At 34.8% G+C, this 22,083-nt stretch overlaps 1 long non-coding RNA gene across 1 annotated transcript; it reads left to right on the forward strand.

Annotated features, from left to right (window-relative positions):
• Positions 1–174: 174 nt before the first annotated feature.
• Positions 175–21,187, forward strand: LOC143689832 (uncharacterized). Its single transcript, XR_013178934.1, has 4 exons — positions 175–271; positions 7,968–8,021; positions 8,670–8,926; positions 20,649–21,187. It is a non-coding gene; the product is annotated as an uncharacterized LOC143689832 (long non-coding RNA).
• The last annotated feature ends 896 nt before the right edge of the window (positions 21,188–22,083 follow it).

A 22,083-nucleotide genomic window follows, 5' to 3' on the forward strand; every position in this document is an offset into this window, starting at 1 on the left:
TCAACATATATGCCATGCTTTATGCATATTTCAATGTATTAACTCTTTAACTCTTCATAAAAACATATAGAGTAGGAACTATCTTAAAAGTTCAACAGGGCTCAAGTGATGTCATCAACATGGTAACATAAGACATTCCCTGGAAAATCTCCCCTCAGAATCAGCTAATAATAGGTCAGATTCCACTTAGAATTTGGGGGGATGATAGAGAATGGAGGTGTACTCCACAAATACTGAATCAAAGAAGTAGAAAAGTAATCTCCAAGATCAGGTAAGAGATAGTCTTCCTGGACATGGCAGTGTGTACCTCTCCCCCTCATTAGTCCTATACATCCTGGGAGTTGTTCAGAGGCAGCATGGCCTGGGTTCCTTCTGACTTGGATGCAGACTATAGAGCTACTCACAGCAGCAAGTTGGAACCCAATGCATATCCAGGCAGAGGGACCCATGTCCAAAGAAACCTAGGGCAGAACACAAATAGCCAAGGAATGTAACATACGAAAGGGCCCCTAGGGGCCAAAAAGAGAGAGATATTGGCAAAATTATTGTCATGAGGTGTGTATGCTCAATCAAAAATGTATAATGGACTTTTCTGGATTAACTTAATGTTTTACTTTGCAAACTGCAAGAATGTGATATACCAGAAATAGAATGGCTTTTAAAAAGGGAAATTTATTAAGTTACTTAGAATTATTAAGTTCTAAGGTGATGAAAATGCCCAATTTAAAGCAAGGCTATAAAAAAAGCATCCAGGGAAAATTACCTTGGTTCAAGAAGGCTGATGACATTCAGGGTTTCTCTCTCAGCTGGAAAGGCACATGGCAAGTTCTGCTAGCTTTTTCTTTGATGGCTTCCCTGGGGCTCGGTCTGTTCTTTTGGCTCTGTCAATCCTGGTGATTCTCACGGTTTTAAAGCTTTTTCAAAAATGGTTCCCTCCTAAAGGGCTCCCATAAGCAACCCCACATTTATTGGGTAGAAATGCATCTCTGTGGGAACCATATAATCAAAGTTATCACCCATAATTGGATGAGTCACATCTCTGTGGAAACAGTAAAAAGGCTCCCACTCAGCAATAGTGAATGAGGATTAAAGAACTTGGCTTTTCAGGGTACACAACAGATTCAAACTGGCACAGCTACCTTTCTGGATTGAACCCCAAGTGGGATACCCTAATATGGAAGAAATCAGAGGCAGAAAAGCCACACAGAAAAAAAAGGAAAGCGGGGGGAAGAGGACTGAACTTCTGTAAGACATGATAGGTCTTAGAACTGAAAAATGTAAGGAAAAGAGAGCATTGAGTGAGGGTAAGATTTTAAAAATATCATGAGAGCTTGGGAGAAGATTTTGCACAAAAACAGACAGAGCAGATCAAGAACCCTGGAGTGGGACCAGTGGAAAGGAAGCTTGCTCTTGGAGGTAAAACTATTGCACAAAAAGTGCGATCTTAAAAATTGTACCACATAACCAGGGCATGAATCAGATGAAGAAGAACTCAGAAAACTTTAACAGTTAAACATGGTCTACTCTAAAGATCCACAATAAAGTGGACCAAGCATCAAAAAGTGCTTTAACACAAAGCCAATCAACAATAAAACCCTAGACACAAGGGAATGACTGTCCTTCAGAGTTAATTCATCAAGATAATCAGAAGCACAGACAGCAGCAAAAAATCAGGAGCCACATAAGAAATGGAAGATATGGCTCAGTCAAGGGAACAGATTAAAACTTTAGAGGAGACACAGAATTTGACATAAATAATCAAAGACTTTCAAACAAATCTCCTAAATCAAATTCAAGAAGATGAAGGAAAATATGCTTAAAGAGCTAATGGATATTAAGAAGACAATGTGTGAACATAAAGAATTTGAAAGTATAAAAGGAAACATAAAAATTTGAGTATGAAAGTACAATGGTAGAGGTTAAAAATATTAGAGTCATACAGTAGCAGATTTGAACAGGCAGAAGAAAGAATCAGTGAACTAGAAGACAGGACAGTGAAATTATAAGTTAGAAGAAGAACACATAGAGAAAAGATTAGAAAAAATTAAGCATTTTCTGTGGGATTTGAGTGACAGCATGAACCACATGAACATTCACATCATAGGAGAAGAGAAGGGAAAAGGGGCAGAAGGATATTTAAGGAAATAATGGCCTACAATTTCCCAAGATTTAAGAGAGGCATAAATATACATTTCAAGTAGTACAACATATGCCAAACAGAATAAATCCTAAAAAAAAAAAACCTATTCTGAGACACTAATCAGAATATCAAATGCCAAATATAAAGAGAGAATTCTGAAAGCAGCAAGAGAAAATTTATTCATGACATACAAGAGATCCTCTAAGACTAAGTCCTAATTTTTCATCAGAACCATGGAGGCAGGAAGGCAGTGGTATGATATATTAATGGAACTGAAAGAAGAAATAAGCTGCCAGCCAAAAATACTTTATCTGTCAAAATTGTCCTTCAAAAAATGAGGAAAGTTTAAAAGATTCACAGATAAATAGAAACTGAAAGAGTTTGTCAATGAAAGATTTGCCTTAAAAGAGTTACTCATGGGATTTCTGTGTGTTGAAAGGAAAAGACAAGATAGAGTGGCTTGGAGTAGTTTGAAAAATTACAAAACCTAAGAGTCTTGTATCCTCATTATACAACTCTACTCTTTAATTCCTGTAAGATTCAGAAAAACACTGAACAGGAAATTATCTATTTCTTGATAATAGAAATGCAAATTAGAAAGTGATAATGTGGGACAAAAATAATGCAAAGAAAGGAAACAGAGAGATATGGGAGCAAGGAATTTATATGCTATTGAATCTATACTTGTATTTTTTTCAAATTGGAGGATTATACCTGTAGGTTTTGCAATACAAACCCCAGGGTAATGACAAAGAAAGTACTTTTAACACATGCAGACAGATTGAGAAAAGGATCAGTCATATACATCACAAAAGATCAACCATACAGAAAAGGAAGTTGCAATAAAGGAAAAGAGAGACAATTTATAAAAACCAAAGAACAAAATGGCTGAATAAGTATTGTCTTTAGGTAATAATACTGAACGTTAATGGATTAAAATCTGCAGTTGAAAGACTCAGATTGGTGGAATGGATAAAAGCCATGATCCAGCTATCTGTTGTTCAAAAGAGACTCACCTTAGATTCAAGGACACAAATAGGTTGAAAGTAAAAGGATGGAAAAAGATATTCCATGCAAATATTTAACAAAAAAAGAGCTGGGGTAGCTATAATAATATCTGACAAAATAGATTTTATTATTGTTTTTATTATAAATTTATTATTTTTAATGCAATTTTATTGAGATATATTTGTATACCATATAATCATCCAAAGTATATAATCAATATCTCACAGTTTCATCGTATATATAGTATAATCACCACAATCAATTTTAGAACATTTTATTACTGCAAAAGATAAAAAATAAAAAAACAACCCATACCACTTATCCCCCTATTATTTATTTATTTTTGTCTTTATTTTCTTATTCATCTGCCATACACTGGTTAAGGGAGTGTCGGTCACAAGGTTTTCACAATCTCATTCACCCAGTAAAAGCCATGTAGTCATACAATCATCATAAAGAATCAAAACTACTGAATTATAGTTTAACAGTTTCAGGTATTTCCTTCTTGCTATTCTAATACTCTAGAAATTAAAAAGAAATATCTATATAATGCATAAGAATAACCTCCAGAATGACCTCTCAACTCTCTGAAATCTCTTAGCCATTGAAACTTTATTTTCTTTCATTTCTTTTCTCTCTTTTGCTCAAAAAGGCTTTCTCAATCCCACAATGCCAGGGCCAGGCTCATCCCTGGGAGCCATGTCCCATGAGGAGGGAGTATAGTAAGTGTATTTGCAGAGTTGGCTTAGAAAGAGAGGCCACATCTGAGAAACAAAAGAGGTGCTCTGGGGGTGACTCTTAGGCACAATCATAAGTAGGCTTAGCTTCTCCTTTGCAGGAATAAGTTTCATAAGGGCAAGCCCCAAGCTGAAGGGCTTAGTTTATTAAATTGGTAGTCCCTAATGCTTGTGAGAATATTAGGCATTCTTCAGATGGGAATGTTTAACAGATTTTTTTCCCAGTTCCTTAAGGAGACTTCAAAAATACATTTGGTTTTTTTTTTTATTTTCTGCCCAAATTACTCTGGGATGTATCATGGTTTTACATTAACCTGTACAAAAGAACAAGATCTCTTTTCCCTATTCAAGGTTCCATGTAATTATGTTGTTTGAATAAACTGACCATACAGATTAAATTAACATTAATTTAATTGTCAAATTAAATTGATTCAACTCTTTGAGTCCCCCAAACAGTTGTCCCAGACAGTTCCTGGCTAATTACTAGCTGCCCTCCAAAATAGACTTTAAATCAAAAGCTATTATAATAGACAAAGAAAGAGGCTGTATATTAATAAAAGGGGCAACCCACCCAGAAGAAATAGCAATCACAATTATTTATGCATCTAACCATGGTGCCCCAAATATGTGAGGACAAATATGGCAAAACTGAAGGGAGAAATAAGCACCTCTACAATAAGAGGTGTAAATTTTAATTCACCACTCTGATAATGGATAGAAAATCTACAGAGAAGATCAATAAAGAAAGAGAGAAGTTGACTAATATGATAAATTAACTAGACCTAATAGACATACAGAATATTACACCCAAAAAGTGCAGGATACACATTCTTCTCACAGGATCATTGTCCAAGACAGATCACATGTTGGGTCACAAAACAAATCTCTGTGACTTGAAAATGACTGAAGTTATAGAAAGTCTCTTCTATGACCACAATGAAATGAAGCTGGTAATCAATATCACGCAAAGAACTGGAAATTCCACCAATATATGAAAGTTAAATAACAGTTTTAAACAATCAGTTGGTCAAAAAGAAATTACAAGAGAAATCAGTAAATATCGTGAAATATATTTATAAATTTTGGAATGCAATGAAAGCAGTGCTGTGAGGGAAATTTATAGCTAAAGGCTTACATTTAGTAAGAATAAAGATCTCAAATCAATGATCTAACTGATCACCTAGACAAGCTAGAAAAAGAATAGTAAAGTAAATCCAGAGAAAACAGAAGGAAGGAAGTTATAAAGACTAGAGCAGAAATAAATGAATTTGAGAATGAAAAAACAAAAGAGAGTATTAGCAAAATTGAAAGTGGTTCTTTGAAATGATCCATAAAATTGGCAAACCCTTAGCTAGACTGACAAAGGAAAAAGAAAGGAGAATCAAATAAATAAATCAGAAAAGTGAGTGTGGATATTCCTACTGATCCCACAGAAAAAGGATCATAAGATGATTCTATAAACTGTATACCAACAAATTAGACAGCCTAGATGAAAGGACAATTCTTAGATGCACACAAACAACCTACACACAAAAAATCATCAATAAAATACTTGCAAACTAAATCCAATTGCACATTAAAATAATTATGCACAATGATCAAGTGGGTTTTATCCTAGGTATGTAAGTGTGGTCTAACATAAGAAAATCAATTAATGTAATTGCCTACATTAACAAAATGGTAGGGAAAACCATATGATCATCTCCATTGAGGCAGAAATGGGATTTGACAAAATCCAGCATCCTTTCATGATAAAAATACTTTGAATGATAGGAATCAAAGGAAATTTCCTCAGCATGACAGAGGACATTTATGAAAAGCCCACAGCTAACATCATTCTCAATGGTGAAAGACTAAAAGCTTCCCATCTAGGATCTGGAACAGAACAAGGATGTCCATTGTCACCAATGTTATTCAAGCTTGTACTAGAAGTTCTAGCCAGAGTAGTTAGGCAAGAAAAAGAAAGAAAAGACTTCCAAATTGGAAAGGAAGAAATAAAACTTTCCCAATTTGTGGATAATATTATCCTATATATATATATATATATATATATATATATATATATATATATATCCCCAAACTCTACAACAAGGCTACTAGATGATTTTTTTCATCTATATTCATAAGAGAAACTGACCTGTAATTTTCTTTCTGTATAGTATCTTTATTTGGCTTTGTTGTTAGGTAGTGTTCCTTCCTGTTCAAAATTTGGAAGAAATTGAACAGGGTTTGTATTAATTCTTCTTGGAATGATTGGTAGAACTCACCTGTGAAGCCATCCACTCCTTGGCTTTTCTTTGTTGGGAGGTTTTTTGGTGACTGATTCAATCTCTTTATTGTAATTGGTCTGTTGAGGTCTTCTGTTTCTTATAGAGTCACTGTAGGTTGTTTGTATGTGTCTAAGAATTTGTCCTTTCATCTAGGCTGTCTAATTTGTTGGTATACAGTTTATAGAATTTGGTTGAATTATAACCAAATTCAACAAAGATCAACATGTATAAATCAGTTATGTTTCTATACATTAGTAATGAGTCTGGGGAGACAATTTTAAAAAATTCTATTTACAATAGCAACTAAAAGAATAAAATATATAGTAATAAATTTAACCAAGAATAGAAAGGACTTATACACAGAAAACTACAAAAATTTGCTAAAAGAAATCAAATATATAAATAAATGGAAGGGCATTATGTGTTCATGGATTGGAAGTCTAAATATTGTTAAGATGTCAATCCTACCCAAATGATTTACAAATTCAATGCAATACCAATCAAAATTCTTACAGCCTACTATCCAGATATGGTTAATCCAATTATCAAATTTATTTGGAAGATTATTTGGATAGCCCAAAGCATCTTGACAAAGAAGAAAAAAGTTGGAATCATACTTCCTGACTTTAAAGTTATTACATAGCTACAGTGGCCAAAAAAGCATTGTGCTGGCATAAAGGTAAATATATCAATGAAATTGAATTGACAGTTCATAGATAGATCCTCACACCTCTGGCCAATTGATTTTCCAGAAGGCTTCCGAGTCTCTACCTTCTCTTCCTAGTTCTGTTGATTTCAGCTTCTTGTTTCTATGGCTTTCCTCTCATTCTCTCTGCATTCATTCCATTTATAAAGGACTCCAGTAATAGGACTAAGTTTCTAAATGAGGTGGGTCACACTAACCCTCACAGAAATGGGTTAGATTTAAGAACATACTTTTTCTGGGGTGGATACAGCTTCAAACCTTCACACCAATGAATGGATAAACAAATGTGATAAGTACATTTGCAACATACAACAACATGGATGAACCTGAGTGAAATAAGTCAGGCACAAAAGGATAAATATTGTATGATCCTACTGATATAAACTAATTATAATAAGCAAATTCATAGAGTTAGAATATAAAATATCGACTACCAGGGGCTGGGAATAGGCAATTAATGCTTAATTTGTATAGAATGTCTATTTAGGTTAATTTTAAAGTTTTTGAAAATGGATGGTGGTGATGGTAGCACAATATTATGGTTGTAATTAACAGTACTGCATTATATATGTGAATATGGTTTAAAGGGCAAATTGTATGTATGCTATTAGAATAAAAATTAAAAGATAAAACACAGGCCTGTACAATGTTGTGAATCCTATTATAAATGATGGACTATAATTAGTAGTACAATTATAAAAATATTCTTTCATGAATCGTAAGAAATGTATCACACTAATGCAAGGTGTTAATAATAGGGGTGTTATGTGGAAACACTGTGTTTTTTACATGCTTTTCTATAAACCTATAACTTCTTCAACTAAAAAAATAATTAAAGAGGAAACTAAAGCTTATGACTGGTGAAGTTTTTGTTCAGGATCAAATGTTTCTTCACCATTTACATTAGACTCCTGGCTACATACTTCACTTAGTTTCAGCAACTGCAAGGCCTTGTCTTTTCATATCTTTTACTTGCTTAGAATCCTTAGGATACTTAAGATTCAGAGAACCATTTGGCTTTAATGAACGAAATTTGATGTCTTTGTTTTCTGACTTCTTTTTTTAAAAAAAAAATAATTAAGGACTTTTTTCTATTCCATTTTAAGGAAAACACATTTCAAGGATAACCTAGAAAGTCTCATGGATGTGCTATATTCCAGGTACTTTCCTATACATTCTGTCATTTAATCCTTGAAGGAATTTGAGGTTAGTATTATCACTTTCATGTTAAATTTTAAGTGCAGACCTGGGATTCATATCCAGTTCTTTCTGATTTCAGAGGAGGTGGTCTTTTGCTAATTATTCCAAAGAAAATTTAAGGTTATATTGAATGTAAATGATGACATACATATAATGTTGAATACCTCTGGGGGAAGCTATCAAAGCAAGGTTGTATCTGGAGGTGGACTCTAACCAGTAAGTAGTCTCAGCCAACTCACAGGTGGCAGGCTGATGGCCAATTCATTTAGAGATGGAAAAATTGTTCTGTGATTCCTGTGGGAACATTATTTCCACACTTTAAGAGAAGGACAAGAGGCTATACCATCCAACAGTTCAGTTCAATAGTTAAATATTTAAAACCTTCTTTTGCTGATGCCATTTCTGATTTCACTATGTTTTCAAGTAAGGGATACTCACAGGAGATACTAGTGGTAGTCTTATTATGCTCCTAAATGTACAATACTACACACACACACAAGACCAACAAAACCACAGGGGAAAACAAACAGTAAACAAGAGCTTTGGTCAATAGAAGTGTAAACCACTAGGTACAGTATGTGAAGAGCGTTAATTCTTTTCTCTTACAGCAAAGGAAACACACACATGAACCACAGGGAAACACTAAGGTAACAAGAAAAAAAAAACCCAGAAGATTTTCAGGAGCACATTGTTTGAAAACAGGGAGAGTCCACACATTTGGCTTCTAAGCACACAGCTTCCTAGAAAGCCACTGCACAAAATGAGGAACAACTGACTGTGATGAGAGAGAGAGAGTGGTATAAATTCTATCAAGCTGATTTGGCAGCAGCAGCTCAACTCTTACGCAGATGGAGCAAAAATGGAGGTAAAAATAGAGTTTCTAGAGCACTTAAGGCAAAACTGATTATAAGGCAAAACTGTTAGCTTTTTTGTGTAATATTTGTTGGCAAGATTACAGCTACAGGCTTTGTGGAGAAGCAACTGCCTAACTCTATCAACAAACTTCTAGCATTGCATTGGGCCACTGGCCATGTTGTGATAAGGGCAGTGTGATCTTGCCTTCTCAGCAGAAAGTAAGGTGCAAGTACAATAGCCTGTCTTTTCAAATATATGGTGCCATCTGAAGAGAAGGACTACTGAAGTTACTAACAAGACTCTCCATATGGTGAAATTTCTCAAAGCCTCTAGGTCTGGCTTGTGGCAGACATTTGAATATTTGTGAAAATATTGGTTGTTGAAATGCTTCCTGATGGTATGGTAAGTATAACTGAATTAATTTTGCTCTACACTTCCCATTAACCATAACCAGTGAAGTCAAAGCAACCCAGAGGACCTAATTTTAACCATTCTATGCCAGACTCACTAGGACAGAGCCAAGGACCTGGAAGTTGCTTTTATTATACTTTAGTAGTTCAGTGAGAAATATTTTAAGCTCAGGAGGCTCAAACAAATAAAAAGATGACCTTCTGGGAACTGCTATGTTGGGACAATTGTTTACATTCCAACTTAGTTTTCATTCAGCAGGCAAGTTGATTAGGTTCATGTAGCAGTCATTATACTGTGCTTATTCAAAGATGAGTAAAACACAAGATCTTCCTTTCAGGAAATTACATTCTAGTGGGAGAGTTCAAAACAAATGACTTGGGCAAAAGTTGTTTGGACGTTTTGGTAGTGGTATACACGGCCTGCTAAGGCTCACAAAGCAGGTGCACACAAGCCTAGGGTGGGTACCAGGGAAGGAAAAGACGTTTGTATGTGTCTTGAAGAATGCTAGGCTGGCAATGAAAGGGAAAGGGTTTTTCAGGTCGGTGTAAGAACAATAAAATGCACAAAGTTTGAAAGAGCCTTGTGTGTTCAAGGAAGCATAATTAGATTGGTGTTTAGTTATTGAAAAATGCAGAAAGCCAAAGAATATGGCTGGAGAAGGAGCTAGAGAATGGACCATGAAGGAAATTTTTGCCATGCTACATAATTTAGATTTTATTTTATTTTTGACATGAAAAATCATTAAATAGTTTTAAATAGGGTAGTTAGTATTGGCAGGTTTCTGATTTAGATACGTTGTGCAACCTGGTTGCAGGGGGAGGATGTATTTGAAGGGACAAGACAGGAGACTTTGAATGAATAAGAAAAAGAAAAATGAAGCAAGAAAATTGGCACTTTTATTAGGAATCTAAAGAGAGTATTAGTTGATATGACATAGAACTCCACCTAAGGTGGTACCTCTTGAGATAGATGGTAGCATTCCTCCTTTGCTTGTGTTTGAGACCTGGACAAATGACATTATCAACTCCCTGAATATTTATAAACCTTCTCTACTCAACACTAAGTGACATGTATGAATGCCCAACAGTTAGGTACTAGAATTTAGCCCATCTTTTGACATAGATCTTGGCCATATCAAACTGTTATTTGCTCTCCACCTATGTAACCATCTATGCCTCTGTTTATTTTGCTCTCTCTGGTTGAAGTGTCCTTCCCCCTTGTTTTTCAAGTCCTCTAATTTTTCAATTCATTGTGTGAAACTTCCTCCACAGAGCCTTCTTTTTCTCCTTTTTACCATTCTCTTCCTTATGCCCCTTGGATACCTATAAATATTTCTATTGTAATGTTACCCTTACAGATTACCCATTAAGGGTCAGGCAAAATGCAAAATCCTTTTCCTGGGCCTTCAATCTTGTAGTAACCTACAATTTAACCCACGTTACAGATAGAGATACTGAGAATCTCACAGTTGAGATAACATGCCCAAAATCTCATGGTTAGAAAGTTCAAGATCAGGGTTTAAATCTAGATATATTGAATTACAAAGTTTATGTGGGTTTCTCATTTTTTTTATACTGTATGAAATTTGAGGACCAAAAAAATGTCACCTATAAATTCCCATAATGCCTGGCCAGTAAGTGGGGGAGTACTTAAAAACAATTTGTTTTTTCAGTGAATGAATGTTTAGAGCAATGCTATTGATGTTAGATAGGTCCTGCAGTAGCTGTAATCAACCTAACTGTGATGCAGATGAACAGAGTGTCAGCTCAACTGTTTTAAAAATACACTGACACAAACATGATAAAATATGACTTAGCTATAAAATCTCAAGAAAGCAAAAAAACGGTATAATGGCATATGATGGAGGAGATCTTTTTGACCAGTGTGGTAATTGAAAAGTGAAAAATTTACTGCAAACAGTCTCAAGAATCTGAAAAAAAAAAATGGATAAAGCCTCTGAGAGAAAGCACTAACCAAGGGAATAATGTGGTGAAAATTCATTATGCTGTAAAATGTCAAAATTTACTCCTTCCTATGAAAATCCTGCTATTCAAAAATCTAGTTGTCCTGTCAACATTTAAGTGCTGCATCTATGATTGTGTCTCCTACATGAGCATCAAATGACAAATGCAAATTATATGACAAATGCAAATATGACTCTTCCTAGCAAATCACAGTGCCTGCTACATGAGCAATTGTGTGAACAGTTGTACCCACTATATAAGAGTTATATATATAGACATCTGATAGATGAATGAGAATACAATTCTTGCCATTAAATAAATTAAAGCTTTGTAAAAGACGTCCATCATAAAATAATAAGGGAACTAAATTTAGCTAGAGTTGTGTTATATACCATTTCTGAGCCCATATAGACAGAGAAATGAGACTATCCTGATTTAAACCAATCATTTGGTTTAGGGATTGATGTTGATGATTCAACCACAGTGTCCCATTAGGAGAGACCCACAAGAGGCTTCACACAGGAAGTGTCATTTGACCTGAAGGGATTGGGGAAAGCAAAGTACATTCAAATAACTGGAGTCACTGAACGAGGATGCAGAACCAGGAAAATGCTTGAAATGTTCAGGGAGGAGTAGATGGTTTAATATGACTGGAGAGTAAGGTATGGTGTGTGTACTTGGAGGGAATTAGGAGGGATAGGATCATAGAGGATGATATATAACTAATGAAATTGAACTTCTTCTCATAAGGGGTCACTCAAGAATTTTATGGTGTGGTATGGTTTGTGTATGTGCATGTGTGCTTGTCTGTATGTACACACATGTGAATCTAGTTTTGCCTTTCAGAAAAATTGTCTATAGTGGGAGATTGATGATAGAGGGTAAGTGAAGAGAAGAAAACTTCAATTTGAGAAAGAGAGAAGAAATTTATCAAGAACAGTAGTAACAGAAATGGAAATGAAAGGCCAGGTATCAGGAATGTTAAAAACATAGACTCTGCTGATCTTGAGGGCTAATTAGTAGACTCTGAGGGAGAGGAAGCAGTCTCCGAAGGTTTATGGGTTTCTGGCTTGGCTGATTTGGTAGATAAGCTTGCTATTCACTTATACAGAAAATATAGGAAAAGAAGCAGATCACCAGTGGAGGTGGGGGAATAAAGCTTTGATGTGAGCGTGCCTACTGTAAAAGCTATACAAGTCTGTGTCAGTTTCTAGGTGTTTGTTGGCTGTGTGACGTAGGGCAAGTTGACAAAATCAAGTCAAATTGAAAGCAGAATAGATATAGTAATCAAGTTGCTTAATGACACTTTGAAAAACTGGGGCAGAATTAAGATTAAAAAGATTATTTTATTGGGCCTTTAGCATTCATTAGTATATGTCCATAATTTAATTGCATAAGCTACCTCTGTAGTCTAAGATTTGGAGGAATTCCATTCCAAATGTCAATCTTAGGAATTCTTAATTGATTAATTAGCTATTTGACACATTGCAAAATCATTACTATGTTAATATCTATAGATGGGTGCCCTGTAGTATCAAAATAAATCTATATAATATCCTATGGAGTCATAATAAATGGATGGATTATGGTTTTAAAAGATATTTTAGTTGTAGCACAGCATATAAATATAAACATGATCCTTGCCCTCAAGCAATGACAAGGAAACTGAACAAAACACAGATACTTGCAGAGCACAATAAAAATACACCAGGGTGCATGGGTAGTTTCGTGGTTAGAATGCCCGCCTTTCATGTGGGAAACCTGGGCTTGATTCCTGGCCCGTGCACCAAAAAAAAAACAAGTGAAAAAAAAAATACCAGTAATTACATTCTTAATATATATTTCTCTCTTTTCCAGCAAGTTATAGATAAAAAGGCAAAAAAGAGAGACTATCTTTTAAATATATACCAAAAGCCATTACAAAACAGGTATTTAAAATAGCAAAAATGTAGGAATTTGTCCTGAAATCCTATTTGAATTGGGTGACAGCAGGTAGTAGAGTTCTCATTAAGTATTTGGTAGCTGAATAGACAGGAGATTCATTTTAATTGGCACAGATCCCTGCGGAAAAAGAAGTACGTCACTGAAGTTCTCTAAATTATCAGTGACTTTGTGGCTAGACTACTTAGTGAAGCAATTGTTTTTTTATTTCATTAATTCCTCTTTAAAATAACTTTGTTCAGTATTCTCTGGAAGCCAAAAACTATACACATTGTGTTTTGAAGGGGAAGCAAATGTGTATATTATTAATTCATTGGTCTGGAATTTGCAAAGTGTTATTGAATGTGGTGAACGTTTATCAATCGCAATAAAAAAGGAGCACAGGATTGGCAGTCAATGAAACAAGTTTCTTAGGAAAGGGATTAAATTGCAGCACCTATATATATATTCATTAACTTGCTTTAAGGTAATAAGTCCTGCATATAGTAGATCATAACACAGTCATTGAATGAATGCAAGACAGGAAAATTAGGTAAGCATAGCATTCAATTAAGCTATAGATGCACATTCAATGATTATTTATTCACAGGAGTCTGTTCCTTGGCTGCCATCCCATTTATCCAGTCATGATTTCTGTCCAGCCAGTAGTCATTAGTGGATCTCATGTTTCAGAACTTACAGCATATCTTTTATGATACCTTAGAAAGACACCTTGCACGCATAATCATGCATATATGTTACAATTCTATGATTAGCTTATCGAATACTGACAATGATTTGTAGTTTTTCCTTACTTTTCAATAACTAAAACTATTTTCTTTGTTCCGAATGGTAAAGACTCTATATCTGGTATGGCATGTGTAATGTTATGATACGTGTGTGTGTGTGTGTTTTCTAGGTCAAATGAGTTCACCTAATTCTCTATAGCTAGGAATTCCTTTAGGGTCTTAAAAAAGAAAAGTTCTGAGCAAACATTTTCTAGTAAGGTAAATCATTGTTTTAGCAGATAAAGCAAGGTTTTGGTCTGACCTGTAAGTATTTGATAAATTATGTTTTATTTAGTAATTTTGTATCATACCATATCTTCTTCAGGAGTTAGGATTTTTAATATTACTATGTTATCCATGCACTGAATGTTCTCAATATTCAAGTTATCCATAAGATAATATGAGAACTCCTGATTTGTAAACTATGTAATAGTCACTCTCATTGTTCTGAGAAAACAGTCTCATTCCCCTTCCCTTGGGTATTCTACTTCACTCATTCATTAGAATTTGTATTCCTTTTAGGCTATGTTGCTATTTCCTGTCAAAGGAGCCAGGCAAAATAAAGGCAAACAGTGACTAATTTTATTTTAGCATAACCTTTACACCAGAAAGTGTGAGGCACATTTAAATGAGGAGGGAAAAATCAACGTTGATTTGACAGTTATTTGACAAAGTAGGAAAGCAAATTTAAAGTGCAGGGGGTTGTGAAATCAGTAGTCAGATATTTTTGTTCCCAGCTTCTTGAAATCTTATGTCTCAGAACCAAAAACTCAAGGTAAACTTACCACGGCAAGAAGTCCTAGATCTCTGGCCTATTGACTGCATGAAAAACGTGAATCCAAGAACCTACATTGTGGAGAAGTTTCCCAAATATTTGGATTCTGTAACCATCAAGATGCTTTCAAACCCTGAAATTCTATACTTCCACCCGGGATGCCCTCAGAATTGACCTGAGAGTAGAGATCTCCTTATACCTTGTATATGATGTGTAAAGTCAATAGTCAGTAATTGTTTGGACAAGGGACCATGTCTGACTAACACTATGTCTGGAGCTGTATTTAAGCAATCAAGCCTATGTAGGGATTCTACTATATATGTTTTGGCATCAAACAGTGATGTGATTGTAGATGTATAAATTTGCAGTGATTATAAACTTAAGTCATAGATCCTCCTCCTAAAGTACAACTTTGGGAGGAAAATAATTTAATTAAGCTTAATAACTTGGAAAATTATTTGTGGCTACACCCACCCAAAAGGCCCACATCCAAATGCTAACCAAATCCTACCAATACTCCCTAAACATTTCACAAATCTAGCATTCCTGTTACTTTCCATCCCTACAATCACTGTCCTGGTTTGGTGCCTTATCACCTCTCCCCTGGACTATGAACCGTCAATATAAGTTTTCATTTCCTTGTCTTTGCTTATGGTATCCCCTTTGCCTGGAGTGTTTCCTTCCCCCAAATTGCTTCGTTCTATGTCTGATTAATTTCTTTAATCCTTTAAGATTCCTCTGGGACTTAAATTCAGCTCCCCTATAAAAACTCCCTAAATCACACTGGAACATAAGGGGCCCCTCTTCTAAATTTAATACCTTGGCACAGTACTCTACTTGCACTCACTACAATGCATTCTAACTTTCTTGAGAAGAGGGAGTGTATGTTACTTATCTTTGAATTCTCTGAACCTAACAAAGTACCTGCACCATAATAATTGTTCAGTAGAATATTTCTTAAGGACCAGGATGCTGGCTCTAAATTTCAACTCCATAGCATTAGTAGAATCAATTATATCTCCACATACCTACTTCTTACCTTCATTCAAAACCATAAGCTACCCAAGGAAATGTCTTCTGTGCAGTGTCCATTATAATTGATCTCCACACATATTCCTAAAGCATATATCTCACCATAGTCCTTTCCTACCACCTTCCCATAATTTTCAAGGAAAGTTCAGGTTGAAGTTAAATCTGTGCACCTTTGGCACAGATTTACTGAACTACTTGTACTTCCTCATAGTCAATATGTGTTTTAAGCTTTTATGACTGCACGTAACACTGTTCGTTTTGCCTAAAACACTTTCTACCCAAACCCTCTTCCTTCATCTAAGTAGGCTCTCTTTTAAAGCATTACCTCCTTTGGCAAGACTTTACTGAGCCTCCTCCACCCCCATCTCTTCCCCATGTCTGAGTCACTACTCTTCTATGAGTTCTCATTATACCTTGTGCTTGCTATAAGAGGTCACCCATTATACTTCACTATAAGTGGCATTTTATGCTTTGCACTTCTATGTAAGTATAAAATCCTTGAAGGAAAGACTGGTTCTAATAGGACCTGTATTTTCAGCACTTGGTGCATTATTTGGCATATAGTATAAATTCAATTGCAAAGGAAAGAGGGGGGAGGGAGAGAAGACAGCAAGAGAAAGAAAAGAGGAGAGAAGAAATGGCATTAGGTATATATCAATTTCCTGAGATAGTAACTTCCTTATATATAAGGGTGTTAGTAGTTAACTGATTCTTTCCTCTCTATTTCCATAATATTTTACAAAATAAAACTAGTTTGTCAATAATAAATCCTTTGAACCTCCAAGAAAGACTTCCTTATGTCCACTATTCTAAATACTTGCCCTCCTATATGTTCTCATTGCATCTTGTGCTGCCTCCAGTATGTCATCCATATTGATTTTATTTCCTCACTTTACATAAAAGAAAATTGAGGCTAGGAGAGTCACATAGTTAGGTAATAAATGTTATTTTTGGATATTTTAGGCTTCCAGCTCTTTCCAGCTGCTAACCTAGCATTCATTATGCTTCTTAAGCCTGGTTAAGGTCACTTGCCCACCTAGAATGTACAGCACTAGCCACTTGACATCTCATGTTCCTTTGATCCCCCAGAGGAAGCACACTGAGGGATGAAGGGTATTATCTTGTTCTCCAGACAGAAGGTGACACTTCATCACCCTTATGTGTCTGAACCGGCTGCTGTGATCTGTTCAAGGTGTATGACCCAATGCATGCTGGAGTAAGTAGGTATTGTTATGCCTCCAAAATTGGGGTAAAAAAAAATGAGCCAAGAAGACTCAGCTCTCTAAGAATAATAATCAACAAACTGTCCTTTGAGTCTGAAAAGAAGGCCAATGCCCCTACACTTTCCAGGAAGCTTAAAGACAATATCAGAATTCCCTGTATAAGGCGTGGCTTGCTAAAATGCCAAATGTTCCTATTTGTCCTGGAATTGCTCCACTAGCAAAACAAACCTTTTATTGTGATGTTTTATATGTATATATATTTATAGTTTGACCTCAGAATTTAAATTTTAAATGATATTTTGAAGTGTAATTTGTATGCACCTCTACCTTTAAATATGTGGATGGTATATGGAGCAGCAGCCTGGAGATTAATGTTCCGCATCTCTCAGAAGAGACGTGGGAGCCAACACAGCTTCTTGAAATGTGGTAGCTGCTGAGAGTGGATCAAAATTAATATTTTTCATGGTTTAATTCATTGAAAATGAGGTTATTGATTTTTGAAAACTGTTGAAAAGGTGTGAAACTTCCTAAAATGAATACATAAAACTTTGATAACACACACATCTTATTCTCAAACAGAATAAGGAAATATCGGTTTAAATGATCTTCTATATGAGGTTTAATCAAAGAGACTGCTTTTTGTAATCAGTTGTTAATTTTCCATACTGGAAAGAAAAAAACAGTTGTATGGCTCATAATAATACAGAACCTAACGTGGATTAATTTTAAAAATTAAAAAAATATATACAACTTAGTTGTCGACACTCTTCCAATATATTGGGAGGAAACTGTGAAGGATTGAGGAGATGGGCAAATCTCAGAGGATCATTCAAGTAGCCACTCTCTCTCTCTTTCAAGATTCCCAGCACTTCTTCTCATTGTACCTAGGAGGGCAATATTTGCAACCAAGCTATAAGGGCAAATGTGCAACTATGACACACCTAATAGACAAATGATTGATGATATCTCCCAAGGTATACTTGGCAAGGGCTTTGGGCCCCAAAGTTACCATTTCCTAACCTTTGTCTGAATGGGTATACTTTCAGAAGCACAGTAATGCTGCTACCTCTTATCATTCCAGCTCAATCATTTGGTTTTCCTTCTTTACTACTGTAATAGAGATAATACTTAAAACAAATCTAAATGTACTTCAGTTTTTAGCTTCCTGAGTATATGGTATTTATTCTAGTTGGCTCAAGAAGATTAAAATATGTTATTACAAAAGAACTATGTAATAATTTCTGACATGGAAAATAAGAGTTTTAAAATTCCTTATGTTTCTTTTCAATGTATCAGGAGCAGTAGTCAATGAAGAAGACAGGAAAGAAGTTAGCAAGTCAGCCAGAAAAGTGTGTCCTTATATTTATTTCCTTGGGCTGTTCCTTTAAAGACAGAAAAGAGAGTAAAATAGATAAGATTAAATGAAGCCAGATTTGGACTTTTGTGTCCATTTCTCATTTAAAATTCTGAACCTTGCAAGCCACTCCCCACATGACCTTGTGATGTAAATATTATTCTTCTCATTTTAAAAATCAAGGCAAGTGGGAATAAGCAATTTGCTGAAGATCACACGGATGGCACAGAATCTGGATTTGAACTCAGCACAGTCTGACCAGCTGCCCTTAGCCGCAACACCATACTGCTTCTCAGTACTGTACTGGGCACATGGTAGTACTTAATTTTTTTTTAATGTAGAAAAACTGAAGTTAGTAAACTTTCTTTTGTTTTTTGAAGTCAGTAAACTTTTAATGCTTTACGTTTATGGAATAAATGAACTGCTGATGATTTTTTTTAGTTGATGCAATATCAGGGTTTTACATTTCCTGTGCTCTTTTACGAATCTGTTAAAATCTTCTAAAATTTTGAATGGAAATGGTGATTTCAAATGTAACCTGAACTTCTATGTTGTCTTGCTAAAAAGAAGTTTGAGTTGTACTGTACTTTCTCTCAGTTGCATCCAAGCTAAGAACATTTTTTCCCTCACATGAATATCTTGATCAGTTTCATAATTACTGATGATCATGGACATTAATATGATTTCTGGTCTTAATTTATCAAGTAACATAAACTTCTCACAATATATTTGTAATTTCACCAGAGTTTCAGAAAGTGAATTAACTGTAGCAATAAAAATATTCTTTAAAGATCCTTTAAGTAGGATCTTTGTTTATATTCCAGTCAGTCCCTTGGAGATGGTGTAAATATTTCATAATTGTTTGTGGAACAAAGCTTTTTATATACAGGTATATTTTGAGCCTTCATGTTATTTAATCCTGCCCTCCAACAGAATATAAACTGTCTTTCTCATCTAGATATTATTCCCACTTTCAGGTTCTTGGCTCTTCATTTTCATGTTTTAAAGGATTATTCTTTCACAGCAGTTTATTTGAACTAAATGAGACATTTCTGACATCAACTTTTAAAATGTGATGATTTGGCTTTCTTTCATTTATTTATTTTTTTGCAGACTTGGTGTCTCTTGTTCAAGGCTTGCTTTTTCTTGTAAAACTATAGTGTTACCAATTAAATGATGTAGCAGTTCAAATAATGCTAACCATCCTAAGTAAAAATACTCTCAGACAAGGAGCAGTTGTAAATCATTGGCATTTATATAAATAATCAGTGTCACATGATTATTGTGTGATAATGATATTTAATGTAGAATACTCAATTAGAAAATGGAGGTTAGCCTTCTATACCATTTCATGCATCAGGCATGAAGACAGAAGAGTGGAGAATATGAGCATCCTGATTCTTAAAAAAGGGATGGAAGACAAAATTTAACTCAGAAAAGTGATAATGCCATAACAATTAAATGAAGTCAGTTACACAAATTGTGAAACCCAAGTGGCAGTTTTCTTTGTACTGTGGTAGTATGAAATGAAAAATTTTCACATTATATTTGATAAAAACAGATAAAGGTCATGAGCAATTTGATATAACTCAATCAACCAAATACTCCAGCAGTGCATTTTCTCTGCACTGCTTGCCTTGGCCCAGTCTGTACCTATGTAATTTTGCCTCCCTTGGTATGTATATATTGTAATATCACCAGTCATTTGGTATTTTGGCCATGGTTAATTTGGTTTCTTCCTAGATATTGTGATTATTTGAAAATGATGTCGTCAAATGACATTTTTTATATTTGTGTTTTTAAATTTAAATTTATAAATTTGCATTTTTAATATTTCATTTATATTTACATTTTTCAAACAAAAATCTCAAAGTGTGGGATTGGGGCATCATATGCTGGTGCCAATAATAGTTATGTGAAATAACTGAAAATTTCTTCATCTTCAACAAGTAACCAGGATTGTAAGGATTATATCATTTTAGGCACAGATTGTTAAATTTATAAAAATAAATTTTGAACTGTGTATCGGTATTAGGTATACATGCAGCTAGCAGAAATCCCCAAACAGCATTGCCTTAAACAAGATAGAATTTTCTCTCTTGAGCAAACAGAATGTGAGTGTGACCCGCTAAAGGCTGACCTGAGGGCTCCGAGATCATCAGAGCTCCAAGTTCCTGTCTGGCTGCTGGGTCGTAGTCACATGTGGCTTCCAGTTTATGGTCCAATATGGCCAATTAAACTCTAGCCATCTCTTCTATATTTTAGCCAGAAGAAAAGAAGGAGGACCTGAAAAAAGTGCATCTTAGCTGTGGGATAGAAGGAGGACCTGAAAAAGGCGAAGTGCAATTATGGAGAAAGGGAGAGAATACATATTCTGGAGAAATTTGCAATCTCTGCCACAAAAGATCTGCTGCAATGATCTCAGAGTACCAAATTTTAAGGCACAAGACTGTTTTATAAAATATCGATTTTCATTATTTTCAGTAGTAAAACTATGGAGCATTTTGTTTCTGGTGCCAGTTGTTTTACTAAACAATTTAAACGTAAGCAGAGATATTTACAACACAAGTTGTGTTTCTAATTGGAAAAGAAGGCCTGGAAAATTTTAGAAAATAAAAAAGATGTGAAGTATATTTTAAATTATTGTGATTTTGAAGATTGTTTTGTGGAAGAGCTGTTGTTCATAAAGGACTTTACTGGAAAGGGGTGGAAGAGCATAGAGTACAACTAAATAGTATAGTTAAAATTTTACATTTCTTAAAAATATAGTTTAATATTTAAAGGCATGAAAGCTGTATAAGAGCATGAATTTTGTTGATTTTGTTCATTGTTGTATTCTCAGATCCTGGAACAGAATAGAGGTTAAATAAATATCTCTTGAATTAATGGATTAATTGAACAATTAATTGAACTAGAGCAAAGAATAGGGAAGAAAAATTTCTGCTTATGAATTACAATTCCTACAAAAAGGAACAAATAAATTCAATACCAAATAAAAAATACAAAAATATCACCGAACATAGTTTGTGAGGTCAGTTTTTCTTCAGCTTTCTTAATAAAATAGTGTAAGAAAATTGTGTAGGAAAAGAACAATTGAAGTGTAAATGAGACCTACTAAAAATGTCAAAATGGGGTGGGCAACGGTGGCTCAGTGGCACAGTTCTCGTCTGCCATACTGGAGACTCGGGTTCGAATCCTGGAGCCTGCCCATGTTAAAAAAAAAAGAAATGTCAAAATGTACTTTAAATTAAAAGAAGCTTCTAAATTTCATCAAAGTAGGAAAAATTACTGGGGCCAACTTACATGAGGGTATAAAAAGCTTACCTGTAGCAAATCCCAATGAACTATGTGGCCCAGCCTAAAAAAAGAGACATAACACTGGGAATTTTAATGAAGTAAGTGCAGCATTCAAAGAAGAAACCCAGAAGTTTATGCACTTTTCATTATGCATGTCTTTTAAATTTATGGGATAATGTTTCATGAATAACTAAAAGTTTGTGTAAAGCTCTTAATGCTTTCATATCTTTATATGACAGCACTCACTCATGAATGCACAAAAAAGATGAACAGTTTCTCAAAATAGGTAAGCAGAACAAAGACACTAGAAGGAATCTATGAAATCTGGAAGATGTGTTGATGTGTACTACATTTTCCATTATTGGGGTAATTGAGACACATCTGGAAATAATTTTCAAATATT

Source organism: Tamandua tetradactyla, chromosome 7 (genome assembly GCF_023851605.1).
Source record: "Tamandua tetradactyla isolate mTamTet1 chromosome 7, mTamTet1.pri, whole genome shotgun sequence".
NCBI classification, from domain to species: Eukaryota; Metazoa; Chordata; class Mammalia; order Pilosa; family Myrmecophagidae; genus Tamandua; species Tamandua tetradactyla.